The sequence below is a fragment of the Lucilia cuprina genome, chromosome 5 (assembly GCF_022045245.1).
Source record: "Lucilia cuprina isolate Lc7/37 chromosome 5, ASM2204524v1, whole genome shotgun sequence".
Taxonomy (NCBI): domain Eukaryota; kingdom Metazoa; phylum Arthropoda; class Insecta; order Diptera; family Calliphoridae; genus Lucilia; species Lucilia cuprina.
The window spans coordinates 13,970,235-13,978,248 of record NC_060953.1 but is presented as its reverse complement, the minus strand read 5'-3'; the positions used below and the strand labels follow the sequence as shown (position 1 = coordinate 13,978,248).

General features: G+C 27.5%; 1 protein-coding gene across 1 annotated transcript in view; it reads right to left on the bottom strand.

Moving 5' to 3' along the window:
• Positions 1–8,014, bottom strand: part of LOC111684657 — a 77,765-nt gene that overhangs the window by 4,134 nt on the left and 65,617 nt on the right. The gene's annotated exons all lie outside the window — the stretch shown is intronic.

The following is an 8,014-nucleotide window of genomic DNA, read 5'->3' as shown; positions in this document are numbered from 1 at the left end:
CTGGTGTAGTGTATTACTTCATATAACTGTTCAAAGTTATATGTTGTCTACATTAACCTCGTGCTTTCGTATCAGCTCATGTGAGGTTATGTTTTATTGGTGAAGAACTCGAATATATACTGGTGGAGGCATTTAAAACTCTGGAACTTTTTTCTGGTGAAGACCATTAATACTTTTGATGAAATCAAGTCCGGATGCTCCAACTTCCTATATGAAGCTATAGGTCGGTTGGTGGGGTTTTCTCTGGACAAACGTGTGATAACCTGGCAATATGAGTGCTTAATGCTCCGTCATCCTAATTAAAACCCAACAAAAAAAAAAAGAGATTTTATTTGATGTTTGAAAAAAGTGTCTACTGAATAATACATAATTTGCTCCATGTCTCTAGATTAGTCAAAAGACAATGCTATCGAATAGACTATAGAATAGACAAGAGTGAATACTACAGACTATATTATAGACTATACTGTTGACTAGGCTACAGACTATGGACTATACTATAGACAAGACTATAGATTAGTCAAGACTATGGATTATTCCATAGGCTAAATTATAGACTAGATTAGAATATAGACTAGACAACAGACTGCACTATAGACTAGATTATAGATTAAACTGTAGACTAAATTATATACTACTTTATATACTAGACTACACTACAGGCTAGACTATAGAGTAGACAATACACTAGATTACAGACTATATTATAGACTAGATTATAGACTAGACTATAGACTAGACTATAGACTAAACTATAAGCTATGAACTATACTATAAATAAGCCAAGACTTTAGATTAGCCAAGACTATAAACTATACTATAGACTAAACGATAGACTATATACTTGACTCTAGACTGAAATACAGGCTAGACTATAGTCTAGACTATAAACTAGACTAAGCTATAGGCTAGAGCACAGACTGGACTGTAGACTAGAATATAGATGAGACTAAAGACTGAACTATAAACTAGACTATAGACTGAACTATGTTCTACAATCTAGTGTAGTCTGTAGACTAGACTGTAAATTAGACTATAGACTAGATTGTAGGCTGGACTATAGGCTTGATTATAGACTAGGCTACAGACTAAACTATAGAGTAGACAATAGACTTGAATACAGACTAGATTAGACTAGACTATATGTAGATTAGAATTAAGTGTTGAATATAGACTGTCCTAAAGACTAGAATATAAGCAAGACTGTAGACAAGACTTTGAAATAAACAATAGACCAGACTAAAGATTGGTCTATAGACCATACTGTAGACTAGACTACAGTCTCGAGACTATAAACTACACTACGCAGTATACTACAGACTATGGACTAGACTATAGGTTAGACTTTAGACCAGATTTTAGACTATAATATAGACTGGACCATAGACTACACTATAGACTAGGCTGTAGACTATTCTATAGACTAGACTATAGACTATACTATAGTCTAGACTATAAACTAGCCTTTAGACTAGTCCATAGATTAGACAATATGCCACACTAATAATTTATCCTTTGATGTTCTGAAACTTAATTTCCTGGACATAATTCTTTGGAAAAACATCGCTACCAACAAATTTTAGCAAATACGGCCTCGCATTACACTGTCTTCTTTGCATGCTATACATTTATCTATATGCGTTTGCACAATTCTGTATTCCTGTTTTAGAGTAGTCAGATATTTCAGTTATTTCTGACCGTCAGGTATATGTTTAATCACTTGCTTACATATCGAATACAATACATTTTACATATTCTGTGATAGCACGGATTTTCGCACGAAGCCATACTACCGGCTTGATTTCCGAGTTGTCATTGTAGAAACCCCAGCAAACACAACAAGTCTATATAGTTGAAGATATGGAGTCAACTACTTATAGTTGAGATTATGGATTGATTGTATGAACTAGTCCAGAACACCATCCTTATGAAGCGTAGGTTTAAAATTGTTACCCTAACTCAGTCGGAAGGCAGTTAGACAGCAGGTATAGATGGTAGCCCTGTCAAAATTTATAAATGCAACGGCCTTTTCTTATCATAAGAAAAATAAGTATATCTGAAGAATTGTACAAATTATAGAGGTATACTACCAACTATTGCAAAACTAAGGGAGCTACATGACATATTAACACACTACTTATGGTCATTGAGCTGTAACCTCTATATGGAATCTGTTATATATAGATTTCGGGTAGGCATTTCGATGTGTTAATAGTGACTATATGGGGCCGGCATAGAAACTTATTACTTTGATAAAAGGAATGTTATGTCCATGCTCTGCACAAAGGTAAACATTGTAAACATTTTATAGTCATAAGTAGAGTACGGCAAGGATGTATACTATCACCTCTTTTATTAATAAAGGTAATTAATCATTTACGCTGCATAGAGAACAAAAGACAGGGAATCTGGTAGAAAATTAACTGGTGATATTTGTTTGCTCTCGCACAGACCCCGCGATCTAAAACGAACTACATGGGATGAACTATAGACATTCTAGATTTTTTAGTTCAGAAAACAATTAGAAGTACTAAAAAGTAATAAAAGTAAAGCCAGCAAAAGGAAAATCCTGAACATAGATGTTAGTTAAACCGAAGAGTAAACAGCACGAGAAAATTTTTTTAAAACTGTCTCCAATTTTTTTTACCTTGGTCGCGAAGTAAATGCTATACAATGCTAATATAAATAAGGCATCCTTTGATATATTGGTATCAATATGGAAAATAACAAGATCAGCCTTCGCACTAAATTCGTAATCATAGATTAATATATAGTTAAGACTGTGTACTTGAGACCAAAGTGAAATCTAAAGATCAGATAACATAAAGATCAGTCTATAGTTGAGACTATGAACTAGTCTTTCAAGTCATTCTTATAATTTCGTAATATAACTATTGTTCTAGAGTTGTGTAACCTATTTTTTGCGATTTTCTAAAGGGGAACTATTATCCCCATATTTACATTTTGTATGAAAAGTGTTCGTAATAAACCTTAAATAAGCAATTAATCACCCTCGTCGCCAATAGAAGTGAAAAATTTGTTCCCTTGAAATTTTCATTTCCCTCAAAGGCAAAAATGCTATCGTGAACTTGTTGTGAACAATTCATTCACAATAGTTGATTCTGTAAGAAACAGCTGTTTAATATTTACAAAAATTCCACCAACAAATTCCTCTTTTAGAGGAATTTTTTCACGACAAAAAAGTTAGTGAAGGAAAATAGTGAAAAGGGAACATATTTCAGATTGGCGATAGAGGTGAATATCTTAATGAATACGGGGGTTAACATTATAATAACGGATTGAACTTCTTGAATACAAAAACCTGAGCAAATTTCTTTCGAGTTTTTTTCACAATTCTATTAATTTTCACTAGAATTTTCACAGTAAAATGAGAGAAAAAAAGTGTTCACTTCATAAAACTCAATCTAAAAACATTACATACATCATACTTAATACATACAAACATGCATTCAAACACATTTACATAAATAAATCATATAGTATCATTTTGAAAAAAATTTATACACCGAAAGAAATTTAAAGGAAATGAATGAATGAAGACATATTTTGTCAATTGAACGGTATGTATTACAATCTTGACATTTACATTAGACAAAAACCAACAAACAACTACATTTTATATAAGGGATAAAATTTAAAAAAAAATATTTATAAACAAACAAACAAAACCAACAACAACAACAATTATTAAGAAAAACATAATGACAATACAGAAATACAATTTATAAATCCAAAAAAAAAAACGAAAAAACTTCAAACAATTTTTTTCTCGAAAAATTTTTTTTCTACTTTATTAAAAATCTACGAGTAGTCAATGAAAATTATTAAAAAAAAACAATATAAAATTTTTATAAAAAATAACAACAACAACTAAAAAAATGTTTACTAATTGCTTATACTTTTTATATGAAAAAATTAACATAAAAATAATGGATAAAAAAAAAACTTATTAAAAAAAAACATAAACAGGTAAAAAATTTTATAGAACTTAAAGGAAACAAAAACAAAATATAATAAAATTTAAAAGTAAAGCTAAAATAAAAATAAAATTAACAAAATTAGTTTTCTTTTTCTCTGTCTCTCTCTTTCGATACTTTTTTTTTTATATATAATTATAAATTAAACAGTGAAAAAATTAGTACTACCCGCCGTTTATAAATAATATATTAAAAAAAAATAAATTAAATAAATAATAATTTTGAAACTGGAAGTAAAAAGCAATTATAGTAAAAAAAACCAACAGCAACAAACTAAATAAAATAATGTGATGTTTACACAGCAAAAAAATATTATGATTAAAATCCTAGAAAAAAAATTTGATTCCCTTTAAAACAAAAGTTTTTTTTTCATTAAATTCTAACAAATTTTATAAGACTTTTTAGATAAAGTTTAAGGGTCTTATGCAAAAACGTTTATTAAAGTTAACAATGGTTAACTAAACAGTTTTTCCTATAAAAACAGTTTTTTTTTAAACCATTGTTAATTTAATAATCGTTTTTGCATAAGGCGGTAAATATTTTAAAAGATAATTTAACAATTTTTTTTTTTGTTTTTTAACACAAAACTGCCCAACACTGTTTTATTACAAACTTTACAACACAGATCAGTTTACACTGTACACAATAGATCAATCGATAGTTCAAACAACAAGGGCGTGTTTCTACTCAGTTAAACTAGGCTTAACTTGCTGTTAAATTAAACTTATAACTTAGGTTTAATTGGCCAATTACAATATGTTAAACTAAGTTAAATAAGTAAATTTAATGATTTCTGAAAAACACAAAACATATATTAAACCTGGTTTAATCAAAGCAAGAAGCTTATCTTTATCAGTAAAACTCGCCCTAAATGATTAAATCAATAGTTTAGACTAATTGTCTATAGTTTAGATAATTAAATTTTATACTTAAAATCAGTCTGTAGTTGGGACTAGAATCAGTCTATAGTTTAGTTAATTAAACACTCATTTTATATTATAGTATAAACTATTGATCAGTCTTTACTTTTAACCAATCTTCAGCTGAGACTAGTAATCTCTCTATAGTTTAAACCATAGATCAGTATATAAATGAGACTATAGATTCGTCTATTAATAAGACTATAGATCAGTCTGTATTTGAGACTTTAGATCAGACTATATTTGAGACTATATATCATTCTATAGTTTAAACTACTAATCACTCTATACTTGGGACTATGGATCAGTTTATAGATAAACTATACCCCATTCTATATTTGAGACTGTAGATCAATCTATAGTTTAGGCTATAAATCAGTCTATAGTTTTGACTAAAGATCACTTCATAATTTAGACTAAGGATCAGTCTATATTTGAGACTTAAGATCATCCTATATCTTATACAAAAGACCTGTCCATAGTTGGGAATATTGTTCAATCTAAAACTATACCCCAGTCTATATTTAAGACTGTAGATTAATCTATAGTTTAGGCTATAAATCTGTACATACACTACAGTTCAGTTCATAAATTTAGACTCAGAATCACTCTATATTTGAGACTAAAGATCTATCTTAAACAATAGACCTGTCCATAGTTGGGAATATCGGCTATAGTCTATAGTTGAGACTAAAGATCACTCTATAGTTGAGACTACAGATGAGTCTACATTTGAGACTTTAAATCAGTCTATGTTTGAGTTTATTGATCGGTCTATAATTAAGACTATAGATCAGTCTATAGCTTTAACTATACATCAGTCTATATTTGAAACCATGGATCAGTCTATTGATTAGCCTATATTTAAGATTATAGATCAATCTATACTTTAAACTATAAATTATTTTATTGTTTAGACTATAGCTAAATCTATAATTGAGATTGTATATTAGTTTACAGTTTCACTTAAGATCGGTGTATATTTTAGACTTTTGATAGATTGTATGTCAGTCTATATACCAGTCTCTAGTTAAGTCTAAATATCAGTCTACAGTCTGTAGTTTAGACTATTTCAAAAAATGAAGAGAGCCATACAACTGTCAAATCCGTATTCTCTCTCAATGTGTGATGATTTCATTATATATTGCGTTTAGAGTCTAAACTTTAGACGATCACATCCGGACTCTTTTACACAAAATTTTGACAGATCATATTACTTGTGTGATCGTGTAAAGGCATATAAACAAAATTTAACAATCGAGCGGTTGCCCTCAAGTGCTGGTACCTTCTTAGTAGGGTTCTATAGTTGAAACGAAAAGTCGACTTTTCGACTTTTTGCATTTTATGAAAAGTTGACTTTTCGACTTTTTGCATTTTATGAAAAGTCGACTTTCGACTTTTTGCATTTAGTTAAAAGTCAATTTTTTCGATTTTTCGACTTTTTTCATTTAATTAAAAGTCGATTTTTCGACTTTTTCCGACTTTTCGACATTTTCCGACTTTTTCCGACTATTTTCGACTATTTTCGACTTTTTCCGAAGCCAGAAGCGTAAATTTATAATGTTGCCAATTTTTTGAGTTTTTTCGACTTCTTTCTATTTTCGACTTTTTCCGACTTTTCGACTTTTTCCGACTATTTTCGACTTTTTCCGATTTTTTTCGACTTTTTCCGACTCTTCGACATTTTACGACTTTTCGACTTTTATTTACAAAGTCGACTTTTCGACTTTTTTCATAGACTAGTCGAGTTATCGAATTTTCGACTTTTTTCGACAAAAAGTCGATTGTTCGATTATTCGAAAGTCGATTTATAGAACCCTACTTCTTAGATAGAACTTTTTTAAAACTATAAAGAAAATTGTCTCTTGTAAAAGATTTTCAATAAAACAGTGTTGTATTTTTAAAACAATTTTGCTCATTTTCTTAAAACTAAACGTTTAAACGTAAATTTTAAATAGAAAAAAAAATTAATTAAAATAATTTAATTAAAAACTAAAATATAAGTTTTCAAAAAAAGAAAAATATTGAAAAATTAAAAAAAGAAAAAACTATTTTCTTATTTTTTTATAAATATGAGTATGTATTAGTAAATGTAGTTAAAATGTGTGTTGTAAGTAAAAAAAATTAACAAAAACATATGGTATGCAAAAATGTTAGATTTTTTTATATAAAATTTGTAACAATTCTAATAAAAAAAATTATGATTAAAATTAATTTGAAAAAATTAGTAAAAAAAAAATTAGATTTTGTGGAAAGAAATTAGTAGAAATTAAAAGAAAATTAACTAAATTGATTATTAAATACGAATAAAAAAGATATATTTTAAAAAATTTTATTAAGACAAATATTTTTGCAACTAAAAATTAATTTTCTTAAATAATTTAGAGTTTTCGGTTTTTTAAATAAATTTTTAATAACAAATATAAATAAATATTTAAAGAAACAATTAAGTTTTGAAATATTTAAATTTGCATTAAGCCAAGAAAAATAAGTTGTTAAAAAATTCCATAGTTAAAACAAAAAGACAAAAATATAAAATTAAATAAAAATATAAAACAAAACTACAATCAATTTAACTTAAAAAGAAATTTGACAAAAACAAAACTCAATTAATCAACATATTTTAACCAAAAATAAAGAAATGAAAAGAAAATAAAAATAAAAATAATTTTAAAACTAACATTGCAAATTAAAAAGTTACCATAGTCAATATTAGCGAAAACCAAACAGTAAATAATAACAAAATTTGGCATTAACTCATATATTTAAAAAATATATATATAAAATAAAAAAATTAAAAATAAAATAACAACCGGAAAAGTCACTTAAAGTAAAACCCCCAATAAAAGTAGTAAAAATCAACAAGAAAAATTGTTAGACAAAACATTAACATAAACTAACAACATAGTAAACAAATTTTAGAGTTACTTAAATAACATACTAACTTTCGGCATATTGTAAAAATATACAAAAATTACAAAAATATCTCCCAACTAAAAAAAAATAAAAATTTATAAAATAAAAAACAAAAACAGCATTTTAATTGACAAAAAAGATATTAAAACATATTAGTAATTAGCATTTAATTTAAAAAAA